The sequence below is a fragment of the Callospermophilus lateralis genome, chromosome 2 (genome assembly GCF_048772815.1).
Source record: "Callospermophilus lateralis isolate mCalLat2 chromosome 2, mCalLat2.hap1, whole genome shotgun sequence".
Classification (NCBI taxonomy): domain Eukaryota; kingdom Metazoa; phylum Chordata; class Mammalia; order Rodentia; family Sciuridae; genus Callospermophilus; species Callospermophilus lateralis.
Window position 1 is genome coordinate 46,391,390 of NC_135306.1, and position 17,561 is coordinate 46,408,950.

Sequence of the window (17,561 nt, forward strand, 5' to 3'; positions counted from 1 at the left end):
CTGTAAGTGTTTAGTTTTTGAAGTTCTGTTTTCCAGTGAATTTTTCCAAAATATCAAATCTCTGAAATACAGGAAGAAAAAGCATTAGACTTTATAATGTGCCTTGCTGTGGATCTGTTGTGATTCTATACATTCGGCATCCTGTAGGCTTCTTGAATTTGGATTTCCAATTCATTCTTCAGGTTTGGAAAGTTTTCTGATATCATTTCATTGAATACGTTGTTTATTCCTTTGGTTTGTACCTCTATGTCTTCCTCTATCCCAATAACTCTTAAATTTGGTTCTTTAATGCTATCCCATATTTCTTGAAGTTTTTGCTCGTGATTTTTTTATCATTTTTTCTGTGTGGTCTATGTTGTTTTCAAGATGATATAGTTTATCTTCATTGTCTGATGCCCTATCTTCTAAGTGGTCTATTCTGTTGGTGATGCTTTCATTTGAGTTTTTAATTTGGTTTATTATTTCTTTCATTTCGAGGATTTCTGGTTTTTTTTTTTTTTTTTTTTTTTTTTTGTATACCTTCTACCTCCCTGTTGAGGTGATCTTTTGCTTCTTGGATTTGTTTATGTAGCTCATTGTTGAAGTGATCTTTCACGGCCTGTATTTGTTCTCTTACGTCTTCTTTGAGATCATAGACCATCTTAACCATGTGTATCCTGAAATCTTTCTCTGTAATTTTTTCTTGCTGTAGCTGCCAATGCTTTTAATGATGTGTTGTCTTGATTTGTTTGTGGTACTTTCTTCCTTTGTCTTTTCATGTTGCTCATGTGTCTTTCTTTCCAGCTCCCTGGGTCTGGTGTGTTATTGTTTTACCCTATATATTTGTAGTGCTCCTGTAAGGTTTTAAGATCTCTCCTTTGTGGGGAAGGACAATGTTAACAGATCCCAATATCAACAATACATCACCTATGAACAAATTTCTGTTTTTATGACATTTACAGTTTAGTCTCAATGTCCAGAAATGTTGGATTCAATTATTATTTAAAATATAATCAGTGGTTTCATAAAAAGGTTTACAGTTTCTGGTGGTGGACAATGAACTGGGGGTCAGGCGTAGGACGATATGCTGAGGGGGAAAGATGTGAGGGTATAGAGTTAATATATCTTAGGAATGTGAGGGAGAAATCTAATGAAGAGGGTTAGTAGCAGGGGAATAGATGGGAAGTAATTTAGAGTAGACAAGTACGTGGGATGACAGTGGAGTACATAAAACAAACACACATATGTATTTAGAAAAATGCAGGATGTAAAAATAGTAAAATTTGGAGGGTGAGAGAAGAAGAAAGAGAAAAAAAGGGAAAGAAAGTAAGAAAGAAAAAAAGAAAGAAGAAAAAGAAAAAAGAATAAAAAAGGGCTTATGTAACTCTATATTACATTATTCAGGTGACTCAGTCCTCAAAGTCCTATTTCACGCAAAGTTCTTGGTTTCACATATGTTGGGGATGTGAGAGCCAGAGGATAGAAGGGTAGAAGAGAAAGAAGAAGAAGAAGGAGAAGAAGAAGAAGAAGAAGAAGAAGAAGGAGGAGGAGGAGGAGGAGGAGGAGGAGGAGGAGGAGGAGGAGGAGGAGGAGGAGGAGGAGGAGGAGGAGGAGGAGGAGGAGGAGGAGGAGGAGGAGGAGGAGGAGGAGGAGGAGGAGAGGGGGAGGAGAATAAGAAGAAAATACTCTTAGAGAGCCATTTCTTTCCTGTTTCTCTTCTCATCCAGTAGGTGGGGTTGTCTGTTTTAAGCTGGTGTCTCTGCCCTCAGGATGGTTCAGGTAACCAGGGTGAGTAGACTGGACCTGGTCTGGAGCGTTTGGAAGTGGGGAGTGCTGCCCACCAGTCCCAGCAGGGAAATTGCACCGCACAGGTCTCTTTTTGTTACCACTCGTCTGACTTGAGCCCTGGTATCGACTCCCTCTCTTGCCTGGAGATTTCCCAGATCCTGGTCTCTCTGTTATGCTCCAGACTTTAGTCCCCTCTCCTTTCTTACTTATCGAATCCCAACTTCAACTTCGGACCTCTCACCCCAGGCTCATACCAGGTGGGTGGCGCTTGGTTGCCCTGCACTCCTGTCCAACTGAGAGCTGTTTTTGTGTTGGGTGGGTGGTCAGTGTTCCGAGTTATCGCAGCTGAGGATGGGGGTGCGATGGGGGTGGGGGTGTTGGAAACCAGGTACCTGCTCAGATGGAGATTCAATCTGATAGCCATGCCCACCAAAAATGGTGAGAAAGGTTCTCCAAGATGGAGTCGGTCTGCTTCCGGTGCCGGAGTGTCTGTTGAGGTGAGGGGAGCCGGGTTTTGGCCTTGTGCTGTGGATAGGTAGCAGCGGTGAGAGCGGAGTGCTGTATGGAGTTCTACAGAGGTGCTGATAGGCGCTTCTGCTTGAGAGCTGTGTGTGAGCTAGAACTGCGGGCTTTGGGTCCAGAGTCCGGAGTCCTAAGTCCTACTTGAATGCAGAGGCTCTGATTTCTGTGTGGGTGGTCACAGTGCTGGTTATTTCTATGAAAATCCGCTGTATAGGGGTCTTCTCACACTCTCTGAGATGTTGTATTCTGTCTAGGTGAGACCTTGTGGAGAAGCTGCCTGTCTGCTTTCTTGGTTTCATGCCACAGTGCAGCCGGAAACAGGACCTCCTCTATTCTGCCATCTTGGATCTCTCCTACCGTTAAGTATTAGACTGTAAATAACAATAGTGTGCAAGTTATGGCGTCTCCAAGATGGACTGGAATACATAGATTAGAAAGAAGTGAAGTCATAAAGCTGCCCTGTGGTGGTAAGAAGGCTGTTTCCCTCGCTTGATGAACTTCACTGTATTTCCTCTGTTATTGCCATTCAGCTTTTAATTTTGGTGGCAAAGCCATCCAGTAACCATACCACTGCATACCATACAGTGGGAACTGTTTTGCTAACCTAGAGGGTTAGGGAAGTTCATTACTCATTGCAAACATTCCAATTTAAAATAATCTAATATTGTTGGGAAGTTGTTTATTTAAACCTACTGTACAATGGAATTTTTTATACATGTTGTTTTAAAATTTTATTGCAACATTTCATGAATCTTTTTTTTATTAGAGCTTAATAGTTATGCATAATAGTTGGGCTCATCCCAACAAACTCTCACATGCATGGAAATCAATTTCAGTTCACAATTCCCCTTTATTCACCCCCACCCTACCCACTGAATGAATTTTAATTTGTAGGTGAGGGTACCATGGCCGTGAGAAGCTAAGTAATGGTCTGTCTTATTCTTCAGCTGTTGGTCCTCCTGTATTACACACACAGTCTCTCATGGAAAGCTGGTGCTACACAGGTCAGGTGGATTCTTCTTCACTGTTCTAATGCCTTTGTGGCTTTTTCTCCTTTAAATAACATTAAAAACTTTTTTTTGAGATACAATTCACATATTTTAACAGTCACCCTTTTAAAATGTACAATTTGGTGGTTTTAGTATATTTACAAAGTTGTGCAGCCATTATCTAATTTGAGAACATTTTTATCACCCTCAAAAGAAACCTCATTCCTGTTGGCAGTCAGTCCCCAATCTCCTCATCCCTCCTGGCAGCCACTAATTTGCTTTCTGTCTCTATGGATTTTCCTATTCTTGGCATTTCCTATAAATTGAATCATACAATATGTGGCTTTTGTGTGTGACTTCTTTTGCTTAGCATGATGTTTTCAAGTTTCGTCCATGTGGAAGCATGCATCAAAACTTTTTTATTTCCTATGGCTGAACGATATTACTATATATGGTATACACATTCATGTTAGTTAATCCTTTGGTTGACGAACACCTGGGGGGGCTTCCACTTTTTGTCTATATTGCTGCTGTGACTCTGTTGTTTTAGGTTGCACTAGGAATCTATTATCACAGGACACACCCTATTATATTGCAATTACCTAATAGTTTGCCATTTTTCCCCCTAGCTGTTCTAAGAACTCTATCAGTCAAGAAGCACATTTGTCTTATTAGCCAGTATGTCAAGCACAGTATATCTGCGCAAGGAACATGTGAATGAATAAATGAGAAAAGGCAGTTCTGTAGCTCTAGGTGAGAACTTTGAACTGCGCATCTAGTTTGCCTCATGTCACTTTACCGAGGGCTGTATCCGCACTGTTGAGGGTGCGTGTCTGAGGGTGAGGATTCTGCTCTAGATTTTTCCTGACATTTTTGATTGTTGGGAGAATGAAGGTTACATTGATATAGCAGCCTCTTAATTTGTTTGGTTGAGTTGAGTGTTATCACCTCTCAACAAGTCAGAGGAGAGCCAGATTTGTTTTGACAGCTTGTGCTGGGAGCATTTGGGACATTTATTAGTAAAGGAAGTAGACCATGATCCCAAGTTTGTTTGTTGTCTTGCCAATTAAACTTGCCTGCATGTGTCACTGCCCCACAATGGGGTTTTTCTGATTGGGACCTTGGGAAAGCCCATCAGTCTTTGATTTATCTTCCCCTTTGCTTTTGTCACTCCCTCTCTGCCAATCTTTTCCTCTCTCATCTCTTATTCATTCAGGGAGATTTTTCTGAGCTTCATGCAAAATGCTACCTAATTTCTAATTCTCTCTTTTTAAGATAAGAGGACTTACTCAGGGCAAGAATCATCGTGTTTATTTGTTGCTTCACATGAAGCCCTGGTTGTTGGGAGGCCTGCGTTTCTTGTGGGACACCCTGTTCAGTTGTCTAGATCTGTGTCTCCGTCTGGAACCCACAGAACACCTGAGGAATGCTGAGCGCTGGGGAGGCCTGTAGTGGCAACTCTGAACGTGGCGAGTGCTCTGGCAGCCTCAGCTTCCCCCTCCCTCCTGCATCTGCCTACTCCTTAGCCTAGTGAGAATGACAGGAAGGGAGAAGGGAGCTGCCAGGTTTCCTGTATGCATGTCTGTGGGAGGGAGACGAAGAGGGCTGGCAGCCACCAACCAAGTGGGCTCCATTCCATCTATCTTTTCTGATTAAAGTGAAGCAGATTTAGGCTGCTGCCTGTGAGCTGTGGTGGGAGCCATAGCTCAGAGATAATTTCTGGAACGACTGTTCTAGATGCTACACCTCTGAAGCAACTCATGGACTGAGGAGGTTAAGAAGTCTAGAGCCGCTTGTGCTGTGTGCTTGGCTTTTGAATGATGATCTCCATGTACTCTTTTTTTTCAAATATTTTTTTTTAGTTGCAGATGGACACAATATCTTTATTTTTATTTATTTAGTTATTTATGTCGTGCTGAGGATCGAACCCGGTGCTTCACATGTGTGAGGCGAGTGCTCTACCACTGAGCTACAAACCCAGCCCTTCACGTTACTCTTAATATGAACTTCAAAGAAAATATTGTAAAAGTATAAACTAAGAGTCTTTAAAGGTATAGAACATTTTTGGTGTGGCATCCCATGACTTCAGTTTTCATGTTGCGTTATTGCTGTTGATATCTACCATTTGGGAGAACATGGGCTTCACTTGTAAGTAGTTGTCATAAATGACTATATAATTAAGATCCAATGAATGCATAGATTCATTTAAACTTTTGTGTCTGATGATCACAGCTTATTCCAGATTCTACTGAATAGTTCTATAAATATGCTGTTTTAAATGAATGCTTGCATTTCCAGTCCAGTCTAGGGGAGGATTGTCAAGAATCTGAGTTAGCAATCAGAGGGACAATACAGTTTTGTTTTGGATTTGATCCTCCATAAGGTGACCCAACCTGCCCTCCTCCCCCGCCCAAGCAATATTCTGGCATAGTTCATCCCTTCTTGGAACAAATAAAATTCTGCCGTAGGCTCTAGTATTAACCTCTGCTCAGTCATTGAGGGGATTAATGGCTGCTACTCCCTTGCAGAGAATTTCACAAGGATATCAATGCCGCATGTACGAGCATCACCACAACTCCTGTCTTGTGGATGGTAGACTTCATGCTTTCCCAGTCATTGTTGGTGCTTCCCAGTCACATTAAGAACTTCACTGAAAAAAAAAATAAGTTCTGTTTTCATTACTCAGAGGGCTTCCTTATTGTTACAATTTTGTTCTTTAATTTTTTAAAAAAATAAATAAATTGTCCAGTGATATATGAGAAGATATCTCAGAGGCTCCCTATGTTGTTGGTCAAGGTAATCTTGTCTGAAGATCATAGGATCGGTTTTTCAACTCTTTCATATATCAGTGTAAATTCCCTCATCTTTAAAAAATTACTTAATTTGCTAGGTGCAGTGGCGCATGCCGGTAATCCCAGCAATTCTGTAGATTGAAACTGGAGGATTGCTAGTTCAAAGCCAGCTTTGGCAACATAGCAAGGCCCTAAGCCACTTGGTGAGACCCTGTTTCAAAAAATAGAGGGCTAGGGATGTGGTTCAGTGGTTTAATGCCTCTGTGTTCAATTCCTGGTTTGAAAAAATCAAATAAATAAAAGACAATCTCTCATCTATATACACAATACTTAGTATTATTCTTTCTCATAGGGTAAGGATACTACTTATTACTATCTTAAGAGTTGGGGGTGAGGGAGGAAAGGTTATCAGGGACTTATAAATAGGATTGTTGTGGCTTTACTTGGGATATTAATAAGGATCAACTATCTTATGCTATGATAACAAACAAGCAAAAAATCTCAATGGCTTAAGACAAAAGAAGGCTGTTTCTTGTTCATATCACAGGCCCAATAATACTAGCTTCAGAGTTATTTGGGGACTCAGACTGATAGATATTTCATCCTTTTATGATTCTTGCCTCTCGCCATGATGTTCAGGGTTTGCTGCAGCAGTGGAAGAGATCAGGTAAACACTGCTCTTAAATGCTTCCATCTGGAGAAATATGTGAAATTTCTATTTATTTTTATCAGTCAAAGTCATATAGCCTCTTTTCTCAAAGAGATGCGGACCAGGAACCTTGGTAGGTTCTGGAAGTAAGGGGATAAAGGCCTAGGTAGTGGTAGGTTGGGAGGAAATTTGGGTGGGAAGATACACAGAATAAACTAGAATTCTTGCAATTGATTTTCTGCTTATAGCACTTAATGTTTCTTTCAAGGGAACCCAAGGAAACTAATCAATAGACACGAATTCTCTAACCAAATGTGGTTTTCATGCAAGGAAGGCTATTTGGGGGTTCCTCTTACTAAGAGTGTGAAATGTCACAGGGGTAGCTAGAGTGGTAGAAATTAGTTGGTGGTTCCACTCTGCCCTGACGCTCACATTCTGCTGCCATCCGGAATTATAGGAGGAATGGGAATCATGGAACACATTGGAAGTCCTTCTTACTGCATCTGCCTGGCAAGCACTGCACCACCTGCCCATAGGAATGACAGCACTCTGTGGGTTTGTAGCAAGAGCCTAGTGGAGAGAAAGCCAATCTGTGGTCACTTAGTAATAAGTTCACGAGAGTCGTATGACACATCTATAGTTTGCTTTGAGAAAACCAAAATATAGGCAAAATGTAACTTTTAAAATAATATAGAATTTTCAACCATTGCCTTATACTCTCTAAGCACTTTTATCCTATGTTATCTCATTTGATTCTTAAAAATTATAATCAGTTTTCTCTCCTAGCCTATTTTATTTTATACCATTAATACTACCATCTCTCATTCTAAAGATTCTCTTATTTTAATCATCTGTTTTACCCACTAGAATTTAACCTCCTTGAGGACATTTTTGCCTAACTATAATATCCACAGAATGTGGAACAGTACCTGGAATAGAGTAGGCCCTCATCAAATATTTACCAAATAAACAAATCAGTAATACAGATGTTTGCTTCTTACATTCTTCTGTGTTAAAATTCTATTAATTATGGGAAATGGTTTTCTGCTATACCTCCATTCTTGATTCAGTTTTTTTTTTCTGAGCATCTACTACATGTCAGGAATGGCCTACTTCAGTGAATCAATGAGGATCCCTGACCTCATGCAGCTGTACATTCTGTAGGGGTTCAGTGTAGAGGGAGATACTCAACAAGCACACACATAAATTATGCAATATTTTGGAAAGTGATCAGTGTTATATAATAAAGAAAACTAGAGTAGGTGAGGGGGTTTGGAAATGTTGAAGATGGGGAGGAGCAGAAGCTTTAATCTAGAAGCCTACCTGGCTAGGTGAATTTCAAATAAAGAGTGCAATAGAGGTGGAGAGGTAGTGAGTGGATATGGTGGGGTGAAGTAAGTGGGGAGAGAGTGCCAGGGAGAGGCAAGGAGGCTAGAGTAACTGAGGCTGAGAGAAAGAAAGGGCGAGGAAGTAGGAGATGAGGTCAGGTAAAGTCTCATGAGCACTCTAAGAAGGTAAGCTTTTGTTCTGTGTCAAATGGGATGCCATTGCAGGATTTTGAACAGAGAAATAACATGATTGGACACTGGAAATATACCTCTAGTGACAATGTTAAGAATTGGGACTCAGGGTGGGAGGACTAGAGTCATCAGGTCTGTGGAGAGGAGGTAGCTCAGTCCAGGTTACAGGTGACAGTGGCTTGGACAGGGAGAAAGTGGGTGGAAAAGTGGTCAGATTCTGCAAGTATCTTCCAAATCCACATCTGATGGCTGCTTTCTGTCTTGCCTAAGAGCAGATTGGGATGTGTTTGGGTACACGGTGAAGTCGAGTCTGCCTTCCCTGCCCAGACTCCTCTGTGGATACTCTGTACCTTCTTAGGAGCAAACATTTTCCTCTCTTTTGGTTTAGTCCTGTCCCATCTTACCTCCTGCCTGTAACATATAGAACTTACTTTATAAAAGAAATGGGTTTGAAACCCATTTGCATTTTTAGCATTTGTTGCCTGAATTGATTAATATAAAATGAATGTTCTATCCTTTCAGGAAATTTCAGTCATTGCTGGCATGAGAGCAGGAGCAGGGTATTGGAGCCCAGGTGTCCTGGTTTATTAGATAATGTTTCTTATCTTTTAAGTTTGACCCTTCAAATCATAATAACTGCTCTATCCGTGGACCTGGGAACAATTCAAATTTTATGTTTAGTATGATAGGGGAAAGGATAGAAGAACAAGCCTGCAGGTGCCTGTAAGCATGGACAGATTACCAGGATTGGGGCAATTTGGGGCTGAATGGTTGCTGCTCTTAGGGCTGAAGGGACCAGAGTCATTGGATAGCGGATCTTTACCCTTGTACTTGGTTATATCTCTGCAACTCCCCTTTCTATCTCCCTTCCATTCTTTCCTTATCACTTGCCAGATCAAATAAAACTTAAAACTTAGATTCTAAGTTTTTAATGTAAATCACTTTGTGACATAGTTTATCTTTTACATTCAGATTTTTTTCTTAAGCAAAGGTAGTTTGTTTGTTTCTTTCTTTCTTAACTGGAGATTGAAACTAAGGGTGATTTGCCACTGATTTACATCCTCCGATCTTTTTATTTTACTTTTTTTTTTTTTTTTTTTTTGAGACAGGGTCTTACCAAATTGCTGAGGCTGGCCTTGAACTTGAACTCCTGCCTCAGCCTCTCTAGTTGCTGGGATTACAGACATGAACCACTGTGCCTGCAAGCAAAGGTATTTTCTTTATGCAGATTTCTGATGACAGTTGTTACTGTGTATTTTTTTCTAATTTCATTACATTACATGGGTCATCTAATGTGAAGTCATCTCTCCTCTCCTCCATCCTTGGCTTTCCTTTGGTCTTTTCCTTCCTTCCCTTTCTCCCCTTCCCCTCCTCTCTCCCCTCTCCTTTTCTTTCTTCCCTTCTTGCTTTCAGTAGATGATGATTCAGAAATTGAGTCTTAACTGAGTTTATAAATTTGTTTAGTGGCAGCATAGAGTTAACATAGAAAACCTTTTTCTAAGCATGAAGAGGTACTCTACAAAGTCTAAGACTTGCAATCATATTTGTGATACAGTCAAGTTAATAAAATTAAAAGTAAAGTGACTGGGATTTGACAGTGTCTTGCTGAGGGTGGAAGAAGTATCTGAGTGTCTACCAAACCCTACTCAACCCAAGTATTCTTTTATGCAACAGTTTCTTTGACAAAACTAAATGGGGAAAATTACAAACTGTCAGGTACTTTAAATATGATGTTATAATCACATCTCACCCCCAACTTCTTTGAGCACAGTTAGGTTCAATTTTTTTTTTTCCCTCAGGACTGTATTAGTTTCCTGTGACTGATATAAGACATTACACTTCAGTGGCATAAACAAATAAAAATGTATTTTCTCCAAGGTCTGGAAGTTAGAATTTGAAAATCCAGGTGACACCAGGGACAGGCTCCCTCTGGAGGATTAGGAGAGAATCCTTACCTAACTCTTCTAGCCCTGGAGTTTGTTGGTATCCCTCGCATTCTTGGTTTATGATTCTGTCACTCCAGTCTCTGTCCTTGTAACACATTCTCTCGGTGATGGCATTGAGGGCTACTCAGGTACTCTAGGATAATGTCCTAGTTGTACGACACTTCAGGTAATTCTGCCTTTAACGACCTTTTCCAAATAAGGGGACATTTAAAGGTTCAAGGATTAGGACCTGGTATTATCTTGGGAATCATCCTCTAGCCCACCATGAGATCTTCACTCACACACAGCCTTTGTCTCCCTTCTTTTCTAATTTCTTTCACAAGTTTCTAAAACATATAGTATGTGTTATTTTGTCACGATTAACATTTTTTAAATAAATTTATACCTTTTTAAAAAACAAGAGCCTTTTGTTCTGGTGTTCTAAAGCATGGGTTGGCAAGCTCTTTCTGCAAAAGGTCAGAGTAAATATTTTAGGATTGCGTGCTTGGAGTGCCTATTGAAACTATTCAACTCTGCTTGGTCACAGCCAACAGTAAGACAATGGAGATGCCCAGGTTCCTGTGAAATAGAAACAGATTTGGCCTCAGTTTGCTGATACCTCTTCAGAGATATCCCCATAGCACTCTTATTATTTCTACCTCTAAATATGAGAACTTTATGTTATGTTTTAGTCAGTCCTCTTTTATTAGAGAGATCACCATCTGTTTATTTGTACGTTTTTATTACCATCAAACCAACAAATATATATATATATATATATAGATGACCAATGGATTGCAGTTTGCTTCTTTATAAATTGCAGGTTCAAAAATTTTATTTTTCATTTTCTTATGGGTATACCTTCTTCATTCCTCTTAGATTGAGAATGCATTTAGGCAACAAGTACTGATTGCAGTTGTTCTGTACATTAAAAACTCTGTCCAGTGCTGAGGGCCATGTAACTAGATGTGTGTTGTAAGGAAGGGACTGAAGTCTGCTGTTGTCTTTGAGATACGTAGGTGAGGAAGCCATCGCGACTTAGCATGGGTGTGATGTGGGCATGATGGAGAAGAACTCACTGTGTGTCTGCTTGATAATAGCTGCCGTGTGTCTTCATCTTTAGGTGAAGAATGCTAGATGATTTGGTGGAGCTTATAGTTTGATATTGGATAAGTGAATTTTGAACACCTTTGAGTTCTGCTTTTGTCAGAGGCTTTCGATTACCATCCACATGAGAGTTTCTTCCCTGTCTAAATTTAAAGTTTCCCATATGTATGCATGTGTTTATGCAATGCACACACAATATATATATATAAAATTTGAGCTATTCCTCTAGAGACTGTATCAGTAAGCTATCATCATCTTGATCCATTTGCTTCATATAGAAGTTCTGGTAAGAGACAGGTGAGCTATTCTTAGCCATTCCTACCCTGATTCATGCAAAAAGAAAGAACTAAACCATCAAACATTTGTTGAACACCAGCCTTAGATGATTTATAAAGCATTTCATTATTACAATGAATCTATGATGTACATACTAATGTTATTTCTATTATGCTGATATGTAAAGAGAGAGCATAGAAAGGTTAATTAATTTGCTGAACAGCCAAGCTAGGAGTTAAACCCAGCCTGTATTTTCTTTTTCCTTTCCTTTTTATTTTTTTCTGAGTTGTGCTGATAGGTTTGTAAACAATTTGATTATAATTTCTCACATTAAAAGACATTTCACCTGGGAGGTCTTCCCAGAACATTCTCTCTCTAGCCCCTAAAAATAGTTTATATATCCCCTTCTTAGAGTGCTATAAATTTCATGTTTCTGTTTTTATAGCACTTATTGCATTACCCTTTTACAGAGTATATGTTGTTTGAGGACAAAGACTTATTTTTAAAATTTTATCTCCATTTTCTATCATAATGCCAAGCACAATCAGTACCCAGTACATGTTTTTCTGAATTGAGAGTTAATCTCTTCTCTGCTTAAGGGCTATTAAACTGATTTCATAGTTTGCCTTCTTTTCTCATGTATTGAGTACATGATAGGTCACCGCCAAATGGTTTATTAGTTTGTGATCCCTGTTCCAGTGCTCTCATAATTTTGTTCTTGAGGATTCTTGACTAAAAGAAGGCAGAGCCAGCCAAACAAACACGATAATATAAACAATAAAACAGTGCTGAATCTCAAGTTCAGTGGAAGTCTGCTGGAGAAAGGTTTTGGGGCAGTAGGTCCTTCATTTAAGGAGGCGAGCTCCTGAGTAAAGAAATGAAAATGAGGAAAAAGTTGCATCCATCAGCTTCTGGCTTTGGATAAAGTTGTGCTTGTGAGGCAAGACAGCCATTTGACAAGTAGCTTTCAAGTCTCTTCCCATACTTTAGTTTGATTTCAAATATCCATCTACCGTGGCCCGGTCAAAGGATTCTATATTTTAGATACACTATTTAATTCAATCCTCACAACTTTGTGAATATAGGGTTTATCACTGAACATACTAGGAAACTGAGAACCAGAGATATCAGGTACTGTGTCCAATGTCACACAGTTGTCACTCTTAGGAGTAGCTACTACAAAGCCCATGCTTTTTCTGAGATACAAAATACTGACACAACCAATTTGTGAATTGGTAAGGTGTACCATTCCTAAGTTTCTCTAAAGCACTTCTCAAACTTTAATGTGTATAGAAACCATTCTGAAATGTTATCAAAATGCATTCTGATTTCAGCCTAAGTCCTGAGTTTCTGCATTTTAAGTTCCTAGGTAATGGCAGTACTGCTGGTCCATGGACCACCCTTTACTTAGAATTAAGAGACCAACTAAAATTAATTTCTGCTGTGATATGTAAAGTTCAAGCTATTCCCAAATGCCAACCTGTGCCAAACCTTAGGTGGAGAAAAAGTCACTGTGGGAGTGGGTCTCAGATGCCTGTCATGCTTGATGCTGCTCTTTCAGACGTTTGCTGCCATATAGGCAAAGGAAAGATTGATGGTACTGTGGGAAAGAACAGGATAGAAATAAGGTGAAGATTTGTCTGCAATATTCTCCATCAGCAGTAACTGCCTTTGGCATGCTGTGTTATTGTTCCTTTCTCAATAAAAGTTCTCTGATTTAGCTGGTGGTTATGTTAGAGGAACGACCTCATGTAAAATCTCCTTTTGTTTTGGTTCCTGGAGATCCAGTCTTTTGTCACAGCTTGTCCTCAATGCTAAGACTGATGAAATACAGATAGATGAAGGCCTCTCTTCCCCAGACTTTCCTTCTCAGTTCCAAAGTTGGAGAGCCTGGGGAATCTTAGGATTGGAGAGAGACCCCAGTGAAAATATATGCAAGAAATAGCACAAAGATCTGTAACAACTTTTTATTCTCCCAAATGTATTCTTATGTGGTTGTTTGCTTATAGATTTTAAAAAAGGCAGAATAGCTAAGAATACCATCTCCTAACTAATAGGGGATTTGAAGCTCCCATGGAGTGATGAATGAATGAATGATTATTCAAAGAAAAGAGAAAAATGAAAAACAAAAGTAATAAAAATTGACTACTTATCTTTGCCATTTCAATTTCTATTTAAAAGTTTGTGATGGTTAATCTGAATTGTCAACTTGATTGGATTAAGAGATGCCTAAGTAAAAAGAGACTTTCAGGTGTGCTAGCGAGAGGAGAGTGTTTCTAGGAATAATTAGCATGTCTAACAATAAACTGAAAGGAAGACCCACCCTAAGTGTGGAAAGGTTGGGGATGGAACAAAAAGTGGAAGAAGGAAGAGGCAGGAGCAGACACATGCGGGATTCTTCTTTTTTTTTTTTTTAAATATTTATTTTATTGGTTGTTCAAAACATTACAAAGCTCGTGGCATATCATCTTCCATACATTTGATTCAAGTGGGTTATCAGCTCCCATTTTTACCCCAATTACAAGTTGCAGAATCACATCGGTTACACATCCACATTTTTACATAATACCATATTAATGACTGTTGTATTCTGCTACCTTTCCTATTCCCTACCATCCCCCCTCCCCTTCCCTCTCCTCTTCCCTCACTACCCCATCCGCTGTGGTTTAATTCTCTCCCTTTTTTTTTCCCTTTCCCCTCACAAACTCTTATATGTAGTTTTATGTAACAATGAGGGTCTCCTTCCATTTCCATACAGTTTCCCTTCTCTCTCCCTCTCTCCCACTCCACTCGTCTCTGTTAAATGTTAATCTTTTCCTCATGCTCTTCTTCCCTGTTCTGATCTTGGTTGCTCTCTTTATATCAAAGGAGACATTTGGCATTTGTTTTTTAAGGATTGGCTAGCTTCACTTAGCATTATCTGCTCTAATGCCATCCATTTCCCTGCAAAATCCATGATTTTGTCATTTTTTAGTGCTGCGTAATACTCCATTGTGTATAGATGCCACAGTTTTTTAATCTATTCATCTATTGAAGGGCATCTAGGTTGATTCCAAAGTCTAGCTATTGTGAATTGTGCTGCTATGATCATTGAAGTGGCAGTGTCCCTATAGTATACTCTTTTGAGGTCCTCAGGGAATAGACCGAGAAGGGCAATAGCTGGGTCAAATGGTGGTTCCATTCCCAGCTTTCCTAGGTATCTCCATACTGCTTTCCATATTGGCTGCACCATTTTGCAGTCCCACCAGCAATGTACAAGTGTACCCTTTTCCCCACATCCTCGCCAGCACTTATTGTTACTTGACTTCATAATGGCTGCCAATCTTACTGGAGTGAGATGGTATCTTAGGGTGGTTTTGATTTGCATTTCTCTGACTGCTAGAGATGGTGAGCATTTTTTCATATACTTATTGATTGACTGTATGTCTTCCTCTGAGAAGTGTCTGTTCAGATCCTTGACCCATTTGTTGATAGGGTTGTTTGTTATCTTATTGTTTAATTTTTTAAGTTCTTTGTATATTCTGGATATTAGGGCTCTATCTGAAGTGTGAGGAGTAAAAATTTGTTCCCAGGATGTAGGTTCCCTGTTTACCTCTCTTATTGTTTCTCTTGCTGAGAAAAAACTTTTTAGTTTCAGTAAGTCCCATTTGTTTATTCTTGTATTTAATTCTTGGGCTATGGGCGTCCTATTAAGGAATTTGGAGCCCGACCCCACAATATGTAGATCAGAGCCAACTTTTTCTTCTATCAGGTGCAGAGTCTCTGGTTTGATATCTAGCTCCTTGATCCATTTTGAATTAACTTTTGTGCATGGCGAGAGAAAGGGATTCAGCTTCATTTTGTTGCATATGGATTTTCAGTTTTCCCAGCACCATTTGTTGAAGATGCTATCCTTTCTCCATTGCATGCTTTTAGCGCCTTTATCAAATATAAGAAAGTTGTAATTTTGAGGATTGGTCTCTGTGTCCTCTATTCTGTACCATTGGTCCACCTGCCTGTTTTGGTACCAGTACCATGCTGTTTTTGTTACTATTGCTCTGTAATATAGTTTGAAATCTGGTATCGCTATACCGCCTGATTCACACTTTCTGCTTAGAATAGCTTTTGCTATTCTGGGTCTTTTGTTTTTCCATATGAATTTCATGATAGCTTTATCTATTTCTACAAGAAATGCCCTTGGGATTTTGATTGGCATTGCGTTGAACCTGTAGAGAACTTTGGGTAATATTGCCATTTTGATGATGTTAGTTCTGCCTATCCATGAACAGGGTACATTTTTCCATCTTCTAAGATCTTCTTCTATCTCTCTCTTTAGGGTTCTGTAGTTTTCTTTGTATAAATCTTTCACCTCTTTTGTTAGGTTGATCCCCAAGTATTTTATTTTTTTGAGGATATTGTGAATGGGGTGGTTTTCCTCATTTCCATTTCAGAAGTTTTGTTGTTGATGTACAGGAATGCCTTTGATTTATGCGTGTTGATTTTATATCCTGCCACTTTGCTGAATTCATTTATTAGTTCTAGTAGTTTCTTTGTAGACCCTTTTGGGTCTTCTAGGTATAAGATCATATCGTCCGCAAATAGTGATATTTTAAGTTCTTCTTTTCCTATTTTTATGCCTTTAATTTCTTTTGTCTGTCTAATTGCTCTGGCTAGTATTTCAAGGACTAAATTAAATAGAAGTGGTGAGAGAGGGCATCCCTGTCTTGTTCCAGATTTTAGAGGGAATGCCTTCAGTTTTTCTCCATTTAGAATGATGCTAGCCTGAGGCTTAGCATATATAGCTTTTACAATGTTGAGGTAAGTTCCTGTTATCCCCAGTTTTTCTAGTGTTTTGAACATAGTGGTGCCAGATGCTTTGGTTGCTGCAGTGATCCCCCAAGGACGTTAGCCTCCAGCTTCTTTACTCTTCCAAAGCAGACTCCAGGTCCTTAGTCCCTCTTGTTCTAAGACTCCATATTCTTGGATTAGGCAGGTACTAATTCCTCTAGCTCCCCAGCCTGCACACAGCCATTGTGGGACTATCCAGCTTCTAGTAACATAAGCCAATCTGATAAATTTACTTTCAATATCATACCTACATCTACATCCTATTGGCTCTGTTGATCTAGAGAACCCTGACTAATGAATGCATAGTTCATTCTATAGTAGGTGTTGGAAGTGATCCTTTAATACCTGAAGAGTTCATTTCAGTTTCATGAGCATTTCCCCCTCTTTTCTCTACTGTCTATCTCCTTGGTTTTATGTTTGCCATGTTTTACGCAGCTCCTTGGAACAGATATGAGATTGTATGAGCTCTGATTTAGGGTCTAAAAACTTGGCTACTAACTTTTCCCCTGCCATTAATTTGTCTACTGTGGAAGTCAGCGAGGAGTCCAGGGAATTTTAAGATTCATTGAAATCTGTTCCAAAAGTTGTGGAGATCTAAAGCCTTTTCCCAGATTTTTTTTCCATATTCTCTGGGAGCTTATGCTTTGATAATCATGTCAGTCTCAATTTTATGCCACTGTTGAATATGTATCCTACTTACTAAATCCTTTATGTCCACAAAAATGAGAGGTACTCACAATATAAGGCTGCTGCACACAGCGGAACTTTTTCTAAATCTGTGTCTGGAACAAGGAGTGGTAACTGCTAAGCACATGCAGTCTGTGCCCTGCCTCCTGACTCTCATCACCAGGGGTTTCTCCCCATGCCTAGCCTTCTCCACCAACAATTTGTCAACTCTTTACCATCACCATCCTCTTAGGTCCCCTTTCTCTCTTCTATCCCTTTTTCTTTCATTTCTGTAACTCACAAAATCAAAATCAAAAATGAGTATTCCTAATTTTCTAAAGGAGAGCACTTTATTTCTAGTACCTTCAAAGATCTCACTTTTCATCACAATGAGGTATTTTTTGAAAACAAAGAGGGATAGTGATATCAGTCAATACTATAATAGTTTCTTTTTTTTCTCATTACATGTAAAATTTCATGACATGTAATTACTTGTGTAATTACATACAATAAACTTTCAT